The 11,206-nt window shown below is 30.7% G+C and overlaps 1 long non-coding RNA gene across 1 annotated transcript; it reads right to left on the bottom strand.

The window, feature by feature from the left end:
* Window positions 1-6,605: 6,605 nt before the first annotated feature.
* Window positions 6,606-8,259, bottom strand: LOC119673159. The gene is made up of 3 exons (XR_005252014.1): window positions 8,027-8,259; window positions 7,442-7,756; window positions 6,606-7,336 (listed from the first exon to the last, which is right to left on the bottom strand). It is a non-coding gene; the product is annotated as an uncharacterized LOC119673159 (long non-coding RNA).
* Between the last annotated feature and the right edge of the window lie 2,947 nt (window positions 8,260-11,206).

Here is an 11,206-nt window from a genome sequence, read left to right as displayed (position 1 = left end):
TCAATGTGGTGACATCGGAACGCCTGTTTTGTCTATGTCCAATCTTATCCATAATTAAGCTAAAGTTTTCTATCTTGCTTTTTTTATTACAGTTGCATTTATTTATGCTTTCAGCTGGTCCTAATATGTTTTGCTTTCTACCCACACTTATGAGGAATATTAAATCAAAAAGGCTTTCTTAGCAAACTGAGTATGACTCGACCCTACTTCCACGTTCCTTAAGAGTGTCTAGTCTGGTTTAAAGATTATGACCAACTTGCATGCCTTAATAAAATTTTACGAATTCGTTAAGTAGACTTAACTGTTATGGCTGACTAACATAAGAGGCGAAACTCACTTTTGAAATTGGACCACTTTCATGTCCTAGAGTTTCTAATCAGCGAAATATCTAACAGACTCTTACTAAGTTGAAACTTTATATATCAATGATAAGAAAGACGAAAAGTTTGTTTCTCCGAATATTACATTTACCATACCATATATTACTATAACAAATTGTGTCTTGGGATTTTGCGGCAATGCAGACAAGAAGGCATAAGCTTTCAGTTTCACAGTAGTACTTAAGTTTGTTTACAATCCTCAGAGGGAGAGGAAGCATCAAGTCATTCGGAAAGCAAGTAGAGGCTATGACAAAATAATTCAACTCACCCTTGCTTCTGTAGCTTATTGCTGCTGCAACCATAATATATCTTGAGTATAAAATTTTCTAACTTTGATAACACTAAGATTTGTCGATATCCGAGACAAGTCCTAGTACGGTCTATAGTCTCATCGCTGAAAATCGAAGTTTTCTTTACTCCACCAAAACTACTGATGCATGTGTTAAAGACCCATTGGTATTGTATAGAGAAAATATGAGAAAATGTTTGTAAGAAGGAAAGCATACATTTACCTTAGAAACTAGTAGCCGATTTCGGATATGGCAAGTTTAACTGAATAAACTTAATCATAATCCTTCCCAAGTGTATACCTTACGCGGAGTAGCTAGGATGATTTTGGTATAAATTTTTTTTTATCAGTATCTTCTCTTCCAAGAACTTTGGTCATCCTTCTGAGATCCACTAAAAGACCCCGACTGGGATGCCTGCCAGAGGGTTTCAAACTAAGAGACGAACTTAGGGACAGTGGAAACCTAAAGGTGACAAATATATAAAAAGTGGGTGGCTCGCTTGGATAGTGGGGTTTGCCATTTGCGCAACACAATGCCTTACAATGTGAGCAAACCGAGTTCATTGACCCAATAGCAACACATTAATAGTTACTATAGTCAATAGACACATCGTAACTGAAAGCAGCTCGATTCAAACTTGTGCGATTATGAGTTGAGTGTCGCGCTCGCGCTTCACGCGTTTGTGTGATCCGAATTTTTTCAAGTTTATTTCGGTCGTCACGTTCTTGTGCAGTATGATTAGATCGAGAATTAGTTTGGTTTGTAGCATTTGGGGTTCTTCTACCTAAATTACTTCGTCTTACAGGAGGCATATCGAATATAAATTGTGTCACTAAACAGCTCGATTCAAACTTGCCCTATTATGATTTGAATGTCGCGCTCGCGCTTCACGCGTTTGCGATATTCGAATTTTTTCAAGTTCATTTCGGTCGTCACGTTCTTGTGCAGTATGATTAGATCGGGAATTAGTTTGGTTTGTAGCATTTCGGGTTCTTCTTCCTAAATTACATTGTCTTACAGGAGGCATATTGAATATAAATTTTGTCACATGCACAAAACACGATATAAAAAGAAAACTCAGTAAAATATTAGTATGTATTTAAATTATTTACAGCTCATATATTAATGACAGTATTTAATTATTATATTTGAAGTTTGAAATATTTGAAATACTGATGATGTTGCTTAGACAACAGTGAGTGTTTGTATTGTAATATGAACTTTATTGAATAGCAATAATTCAATTTTTGCTCGCCGTAAAAACCATCCTTGGACTTCAACGAACATTTAAAAAAAGAATTGACCAAATTGGTCCATGAGTTGTTGAGTTATGCGCTTACCAACACATTTTTCGATTCATTAAAAGAATTGACCAACGCTTACCAACACATTTTTCGATTCATTTTTATATGTAAGATAATTTAAACATTTTCTTATTCTTTGCTTTCACCTCATTCTATCTGTTACAAAGCCAGAAAGTGTATTTGTTCTTATGCAACTACCATCTTCAGTTTTAAAAGGAGCACTATATGACTTCGGTTGCCTTTTATTTTTCATTGCTTTTCATGAAAAGTAAGTCAGTTAGTCAATTAAGTGTCGGTAATGACTTGTCAATATGAGAATTTATTGTGTAAAATTTGTCTAAACTTATTTTCTATATCCTTTAAATCTATGTTGATTGTGACTATTATAAGGCAATGATCTAATGAGAGTTCCAAGTAAGATTTTATTGTAACACCATTTTCGGACACTTCTGTAGATATAAAAAAATTTAGTATATCTGGAATCTTATTTCTGTCCAAAGGTCGGTAAGTTAATTCTCCAATAGTAAAGTGATTTAGGTTCTTGAATTTCCTTATGAGTAAAGTGTACAACCACTTTTTGTTATGTATTTGGATCCTACAGACTGAAAGAAATGATCGAAATCATGACTATTTGCATTAAGATATTTTAGAGATGAGAGTAAAGATATTTAACATAGTATCAATACCAGTGACGACGCGTGCCCTATCTGGAAGGGTGTGCGGCTCTTCTTTAATGTTTTTTTTACATGTACTACTTAAATTAAAATATATGAGATGTGTTATTAATAATAACCATACTATATTAGGCAACAATATATTCGCAATATTATATTAACTTTCATTAACAAAATGACATATTAAACAAATTAAATTAATAATTTATATACAAGTTTAATATTATATCAATATGGAAGAAACAAAACTTTTCACATAATTCTCGTAACATCAAACCAACTTTTTTCAAACAAAAGAGTTTGTACTTGGAAACATACATGTTTCCGCAGTGATCAAACTAAATCGAACCCACTCGCAACGTATAAATGTGCGGACAAGTACCCCGCACAGTAAGAACAGAAATTCGTGAGTGCTACTGTTAAAAGGGGAGAGACGAAATGTGATAGAAATGTATGGTGATATGAGCTGCAAACTTTAGCCGCTCATGCAACCACTTTGACAAATCATCATGTTGGATTCGTATGCATGCAGTTGATATTCGAATAGAACAGAAAATTACTCTCATACAATTCCCACTATATAAATCTCTATCTCTGATATTACGAACGGGAGCACACGCACATTATTTTGTTCATATGCAACGTATGAATGTGCGGCCAACTTCTTTGCACACAAAGGGGAGAGACGAAATATAATAGAAATGTTCTGTGATTTGAGCTGCAAATATATGAGCACAACTAGCAAGTATAGCAGCTAACAGAAGCAAATTGATTGAGTTTTCATAGACAATTATATTTAATTGTTTTTGCTAAAACTTTTAGAATATATATGTATATGGAAATGTAATAATTAATAATAATTCTTGATGTGAAGATACCTAATAAATTTATATAACTATGTTATTTGACATTTTGCAAATTATGTTAGGATGTTCACCGCACACCTCCGCACCTTAGAGCAATCGTCACTGATCAATACGCTTTAATCATATTCTTAGCATGTCTGATATCATATTTAAAGTAATTAAGGCGGCCATGCCGGGTTGTTTGGCTTGGTTCGTAATATTCCTAGAAATACGATGAACAGTATACATATTTTAAAGCAAGTTTTTATAGATTGTGCATCCCTTGTAGTTAGCTGGATTATCTGAGGGCCTTTACTTTCTTGGACATTGAAAAATGGATGGTCCTCAAGGCACTTTTCATTTTTTGTTTGGGTTTTCAAAAGAGTAGTGGATTTATTCATCTCCCTATGGTTTTATCGTAGAGAGAAGTTAATTTAGATCAATGTAAATGGTTAGACATTTACTGCTTTATATCCTCTGCTCTCTATCTTTTCTATATCTATCTATCTGTTCTCTATTTTTTCATAAGATTTGGTTTAGCGCATGCCATAAGGAATGATGTTAGATCCAAATTTTTTATTGTAATGAAAATAAATGATTATATATATATTTGTAAAATTTTATTTTTATCAAGTTCTTATTTATTTCTTTATTTTTTTTGGAATTACACGATAATATATTGGAAATTAGAAACTATATGATTCTGAAGTGTTGAATTGTGTAACAAAATTACTCTTTAGCAACATAGCTCTTGCTGTTGTAATTAATTGTGCTTGTCATATTCATTAGCTAATTTGATTGTGTGTGATAACATCATAACACCTGCACCAGATTTCCAATTCTATATATTTTTTGTTTTGTGAAAAATATGTACTAATATTTTTATTTAAAAAAATCACTCAAGGGTTGGAATTTGAAGTTTTTTTTCTCTACTGTTATATCTGATCGTTTCAGTTTTAACGTTAAATTTTGGCAGGTTTTTTTCAACTATAAAGCTGTGGACCACGCAAAACATTTCGTTTTTCCCAGCTTTTTCTTTTACTAGAAAAAATTCAGGTGCCGCATATGAAACTACTATGTGGTGCCTGCTGATGATCTGCCTCAAGTTTTCAGCTGCAGCCCTTTTTCTATACAAAACATGCAAACTCTTATCTCAATACAAAAAAATGCTTTACATTATTATGTATTTGTTTTCTATATATTATCCTGCTCACAATAGCATCCTGATAAATGTGACAAAAGTTTTTCTTCCAAAAGAAAAAGAAGAAGTACCATAAATCACACAAAAAGTGTGTGTATAAGTAAAGCTAGTATTTTACAGCATGAGAAAAGTGCCGTTGCTGTCAAATTGGAGTTCACTGCTGCTCCGTATTGAGCTGCGTTTTTATGCAAGGTTGCATTTTCATTTCTGATTCAAACCATTAACACTTTTTTACCCACTTTTAATAAAATATGTATATGGGACAGCAATTTCAAAATTAAAGTGAAACTTGATCTTTAATTTTTTATTTTAAACCGTATTTTTTCAAAATTTTGAAAATATACTCGCAACTAATGAAAGAAAACATGTGAAGCGAAAATAATCTGAATGAAGTTTTTAAAATCTTCAGACCTGGGCTTTAGTCGCAAAAAATTTTGTGTCTTAAGTATAAGTGCACCCAGATTCAAAAATCAGTCAATTGTTATGTTCTGGAAATATGTTGCAGAACTCCGATCATCCGTCAAAATTATTTGAGCAAAAATAATAACAAATAGCAATATGTCAAAACAATAACAAAAAAATTCTTACCATTGCATTTCTATTACCCATTTTGTTTTTTTTTTAAATTAGTTAATTTTTAGTGTTTCTAGTCAGTTTTTAGTGATTAGTGTTTAATTTAAAGTTAAAGTTTCGAAAATGAATAATAATTCTTTGCGACTTAATAAGCCAGCAGTGTTGTTGTTTCATATGTTTATGCTTACAAAAGAAAAGACCTAATGATGCCAATATCTTGCTTATCTACTTTAGCAAGCATATTAACATATTAAAATCTTTTTATTAAAATTTTTTAAGATTCGTGTAATTAAAGCAGTTAACTTCTTGGTATTAATTGTTTTTATTTCTATTATTCCACCCAAATGAGCAAAGTACATTAGATTAAACGACATTAGATATATTCGCGATATGCGTTCTATTGTAAACGTTTATTGGAAATTTTATAAACTTCCAGTTGTAAATATTCCAGTCAAAGAAATTCTTCTCTAATTCCTGTTATCTGTTAAAAGTTGTTTGAAAACAAAACTTCAAGAAATTTTTAAGAGTACATGAAGAAAGTGTGGATGAAAAACCGATTATAGTGACTATTTTTAGTTTAATAGAAACTGTGGTATTTAATATAGAGGATTCGAAAAGTAGTGAAGTGCAACAACAAAAATTCTTTTTTATATTATTTTCAATTAATAAAATTTTTGGTTCATCATACAGCTGTTTCAAGTATTGTCAAATACACATCATCAGTCGTCTTGGAAATTATTTCTTATGTTTAATTATTCGTAAATAATTTTTTGAGACTGCAAGTACCGAGGATTGAATTTTTGTCCTGCCAAATTTGAAGCTCAGAGTCAGTGTTCATTAGCCAAGCCAACTAACCCAAAGCTGTACTTGATTTTTGTTTTAAATTGCAGCTTTCACAGCAAATTAACAAAAAAAAACACGTTTAAACATACAAGTCTAGTACGACTTGAGGTTAGTTGGCTAATGATCACAATATATATAGTGACCCAAATAATACTATAGCAGTCACACTGTTTTTAATAAATTTCTATAATTGGGAAGGAGTTAAAAACATTGTTAAAAATTGTAAAATTCTTGTGTACGTATAATCTACGACTAATTTTATATGTAATCGTAAATATAAATGCAAATATGTTCAAATATACTTACAATAACCTTAGAACTGCCAACAGCTTTCCTACACGAATCCATAATTGATGATCGGTTTCAGTGAGAAACTAAGTAATTCAAATTACAATAATTATGGATTGCAGCTCGTCTAATGACGTTGGACGAAAATAAAACTTTATATTAAAAATGAAATATAATATTACCATTGTTTTTGCTTAAAACTCTCGATTTATTACATTCAGTTTTATAACAGCAAATAAAAACCGACCTAAGCTCATTTAAACAAGAAGTCAAAAAGAACTACTACATCAGCTCGTCTAATCATGTTTATTCACAGTGTATGCAATCCAAGGGTAGTGTTTTAAGTAAGACGATCCTCGAAATTAGTTTTGTACTTCGGGATATAGAATTCAAGGTATGCAATCTCCGCTTTGAGGTTATTTGTACTTCCGCGCGCTCCTTCAATCTTATACTGTCAAGAACAGAACAGCGAAAGTAATGAAGGCGAAGAATTAATGAATCATTCACACCTGCATGACGGATTGCCTGTTGCATTTTACAAGAAGGGAGTTGCCTACTAATTTATTTGCTTGATGTGTGTATTATATTTTCGACGTATTCAAAAACAACTTATGGTAGTGTAAGTGTCTTTCCCGTTTTTGGCCTGCTCGTCTTCCATACATGCTTGTTATATTGATTGCTGTCTTACATCTTAATATGCAGGTAATGGGTAGTCGCGTAGCATTACTGATGAAGTTGTTCAACATCGCATTGGGATATAAAAACAATTGCCAGTAAAACACATTTTTATGATCTTGCAAACAGATTTTTTTCCACATGATTTTGCTAGTGTTCGCTTTGGAAGTACCATTCAGAAAGCTGTGTCGGAGTTTGATGGATGAGTTAGCACCGTGCGCTTTCCTGCGCGCCATTTATTTTGCGTTAAAATAAAAGATTTTCTGTACAAATTAAAACTTTCAAATGAAAACAATATTACACTTATTTCTTAAGTAAGAAATGTATTTTTTTAATTTTACATTACGGATATTAATAATAAGTCATACCCATTCACATACATAAAATCTGGAGCGTTCGGCGTCTTTTACTGAGTTAGGCAAGAAATCCGTTACAGATTTGTTTAATTAACACAAATGAGTTTCAGATATAGTCAAAAGTAGAGATTGATTGAAGTTATGTGGTTGAAACAATTATTCTCAAACTATTTATTTGGCAATGATGAAGTCAGAGTTATGTGCGATTTCTGAATTTGTAATCACATTTCACTGCAGATAATATGTCCAAAAACTCTTAATATGATCAGTCCATGGTAAATACTAATTAAGTAAATTCAAAGCTAATGAGTATTTTTCTGGGCGTTGCTGAAATGTAAAGAGCAAAATAATTTTTTCAATTAAGTTTTCAAATTCTTAAATGATTGTACATTGTATAGTACAGTATAATCTCGATTATTGCAACTTCTTAAATATTTTTTTTATTACTTTTAGTATTGCAACTTTAAAAATTGACTACCGTGAAAAATACAGCATTTGCACATTTTTTCTTGTTTTCATTCCTAATATTTTATTTTCAATTTTCGTAAATAAGTAATTGTAGGACTGTATGACAACAATCGCGATTAGAGCACTAACCAGAGTGATTAAATTTACTTGATGCGACTTGTCTTTTAGCCAAAGAATGGAAAAACATTTCACCACAACTCTATGCTTTTTAGACTCTATAATTCAATGACGGTCAGTGTCTGCTGAGGACAACATATCTTTGCATAAAATAAGAGCTAATACTCTTGAAGTATGAAAGCTAGGGAACATTAACACGGTGTTCTACTTGAAATTATGCCAGATAATATTGAAACCGATTCCAACGGACACTAAGCCTACTACAAAAACATTTATAACCAAAAGAAAATTTTATATCTGTTAATTAAATCTGAACTCTTAAGCGCGGTGCAGACTATCATACTGGTGTGTCATACTAGAGAAAAAAAGGTTGTGTGACACACAGGTATGATAGTCTCCACCTATCACCATCATGTTGGCGTGCAATTTTTGTTAGTTAAAGGTTATTACCATTTAAGATTCTTTTATTTTAATAACATGTTTTAACAAAGAAAAACATATTTAGAATACAAAGTATTTTATCTCAAATTTGGGTTATTAATTAATTGTTATTACGATCAATTTTCAATACGTTTTTTTATTACTGGGCTTAGATCATAAATTTGACGATGCTTATATTTAGGTTTTTTTTTTAAAAAAATTTTACTTATAATCATCGTTTATAAATTTGTTAATTATTTAGTTGTATATTAATTTTTTATAATAATTTATATATTTTCAATTCAAATGCAATTAAATATTTAAAAAAAATTGTAAGTGTGATTTTAAAAATAATAATTAAAATAATAAATACATTAATAATAAAATAATAAAAAATAATAAAAATAATAAAATATTAAATTTATATTACAATTCAATTTGTAAGGTAAAAATGCTCTCGTATGACGTAGGAATCGTTTGGGATGACAGACTATCATTCACAACACGTTGGTGAGCACGCCAACATGTTGGTGATAGGTGCAGACTATCATACCGGTGTGTCACAGAATGTTTTTCTCTCTCGTATGACACACCAGTATGATAGTCTGCACCGCGCTTTATGGATCTCAAAAATTACAGCCTTAATAATGAATCTTACAATAAAATTAAAAGTGAAACTAAAGTTTATATGTTCATTATATATTCTATTAAAGTTTGTGATTTGCCACTTCTTACTTTGATTTTAAGGTATTGCATACACTATATAACTGAAACTCGATAATTGTAACACCATCGGATTGTGTTAGTTGCAATTTTGTATTATTGGTTTACGCCTTTTCGAGCTCAGAGTTATTTAAACTGTGTTATATATTCATAGCTTTTTTAATGGTTATGCGTTGACACTATTTTTTATGTTACAATAGACATACATATATCGCCTATGTAGTTTGCAATTACTTTATTAAATATTTTATGAACACTCCCCTTAATTAACAATACACAAAGCTCTAATATGATTAGTTTTCGACCTGAAGCATTAGCGAATGAATTGTGTTCGAATGGCCTAACTGGTCAACTTAATGTATTTTAACTTTATCATAAGTGATCACCAGGAAACTACTTAACAATTATATATCCAAAATCAACCAATATTGCAAAATATATTATGGTGGACAATTAAATTTTTAACTAGTGTTGATATGTCCCATAATATCAAAATATATGATGTCCTATGCCTATTTATTGACATAGGTATGTTATTCTTATACAACTAGGCGCAGATGTCAACATCCATCCAACATCTATTTTATATTAAGTCTAGTTTAGGTGGGATTTTCAAAATTGCTAAATCGAATTATTTCTTAAAAAACATCTTCCAGAAAAAATTATTTCGTTGGTTATTTTCGTGAGCTATGAACAATGAGGTTCAGTAACAATCTATATGTTCCTTACCACTGGTGGGGGGAAACAATATATGATTGGTGATTTTATTTAAAATTATTTCGTCTTTTATACAAAGTAAAATGCAATAATAATTGCAAGATGTACAATATTTACTTAAATTAATTTATTATTTAATTCGCAGAAATTGCTTACTAAGCAACCGATGCGAGCGCTTAAGTTATGACCTAATTCATAATTTTTTGTTGATTCGTCAACCAAAAAATTAAGCAACAGGTGCAAGCGATTTACTTATGACCTAGTTCTTAATATTTTGTTGATTCCTCAACAAGCTATTAATTTGTTTTAGAATAAAAGTTTGTAAAAATTAAAATTAAAATTATATAACATAATTTTATTAATCAGGTCATTTATAAATATTCACAATTTAAATAATATATTATTTTATTGTTTTAGAGACCAACATTTTTTATTGTAATAAGAAAATATTATATCTGCACTCTGTGGATGACTATAGGCTATAGCCTATATATTGATAAAAATAAAATAAACTTTTTATAAATACATAATTTAAAAATCGTATTTAAACAATTGATAATTTATTCAATTCAATTCTGATTTTAAGACCATTTAGTATATATATGTAATGTAATTTCCAATATTATTTGAAACAAACTGGCAAACCAATCGTTGGTTTTTGACAGTCGATGATGACAGGCGACCATCTTGATTAAAACAGAGGAAGAAATATATTATGAGAAGTCGGTCGGGTTTTTGACGTTCGCACGGTGTGTTGCAATTAAATATTAAATTAATGTATTAAACTGCAGGACAAGTAATTAAAATGATTCCTTACATTAAATATGAGTATATTGCCTTAGTTGGTTAAGGATCAGTGCAGTTGAAAATTAAAGATTTGTTGTCTCTGAGGACTGAAAGTAAGCAACTGAGATGTTGACTTTGTACTGAGGAGTAGATAGCGCACTCAAACATAAAGTGATTCAACGTTCCTTCTTTTTGTAAGTTACATAGGTTGTTGATTTCGAGCTTGCGGATTTGTCCCTTAATACAAAATCGTGTGCAGTAAGTTGTTGACAACCGCAATTAGGCGATAACCTTTGCGTTAGAAATTGCTTATATGGCGTTTACAAAAAAATGTTGCATGAATGTTAAATATATGTTCAAACCTTAAAATATATACTGAAAACATATTTTTAACTTCAATTAAATACTTTTTGGGAAGTAGAAGTTCTAAAAAGAGGTGCACCGTTTTCAAGATAATGCAACCACCAAACATTTGTTTATCTTTTTTTTGTATTTTTTTGTGTCAAAAACAGCTTTCTCAAACTGTCAAAATACCATGAAGAGTTT

The sequence above is a fragment of the Teleopsis dalmanni genome, chromosome 1, assembly GCF_002237135.1.
Source record: "Teleopsis dalmanni isolate 2A chromosome 1, ASM223713v2, whole genome shotgun sequence".
Classification (NCBI taxonomy): domain Eukaryota; kingdom Metazoa; phylum Arthropoda; class Insecta; order Diptera; family Diopsidae; genus Teleopsis; species Teleopsis dalmanni.
Note: the sequence above shows the minus strand (reverse complement) of the source record. Positions and strands in the feature narration are given on the sequence as shown.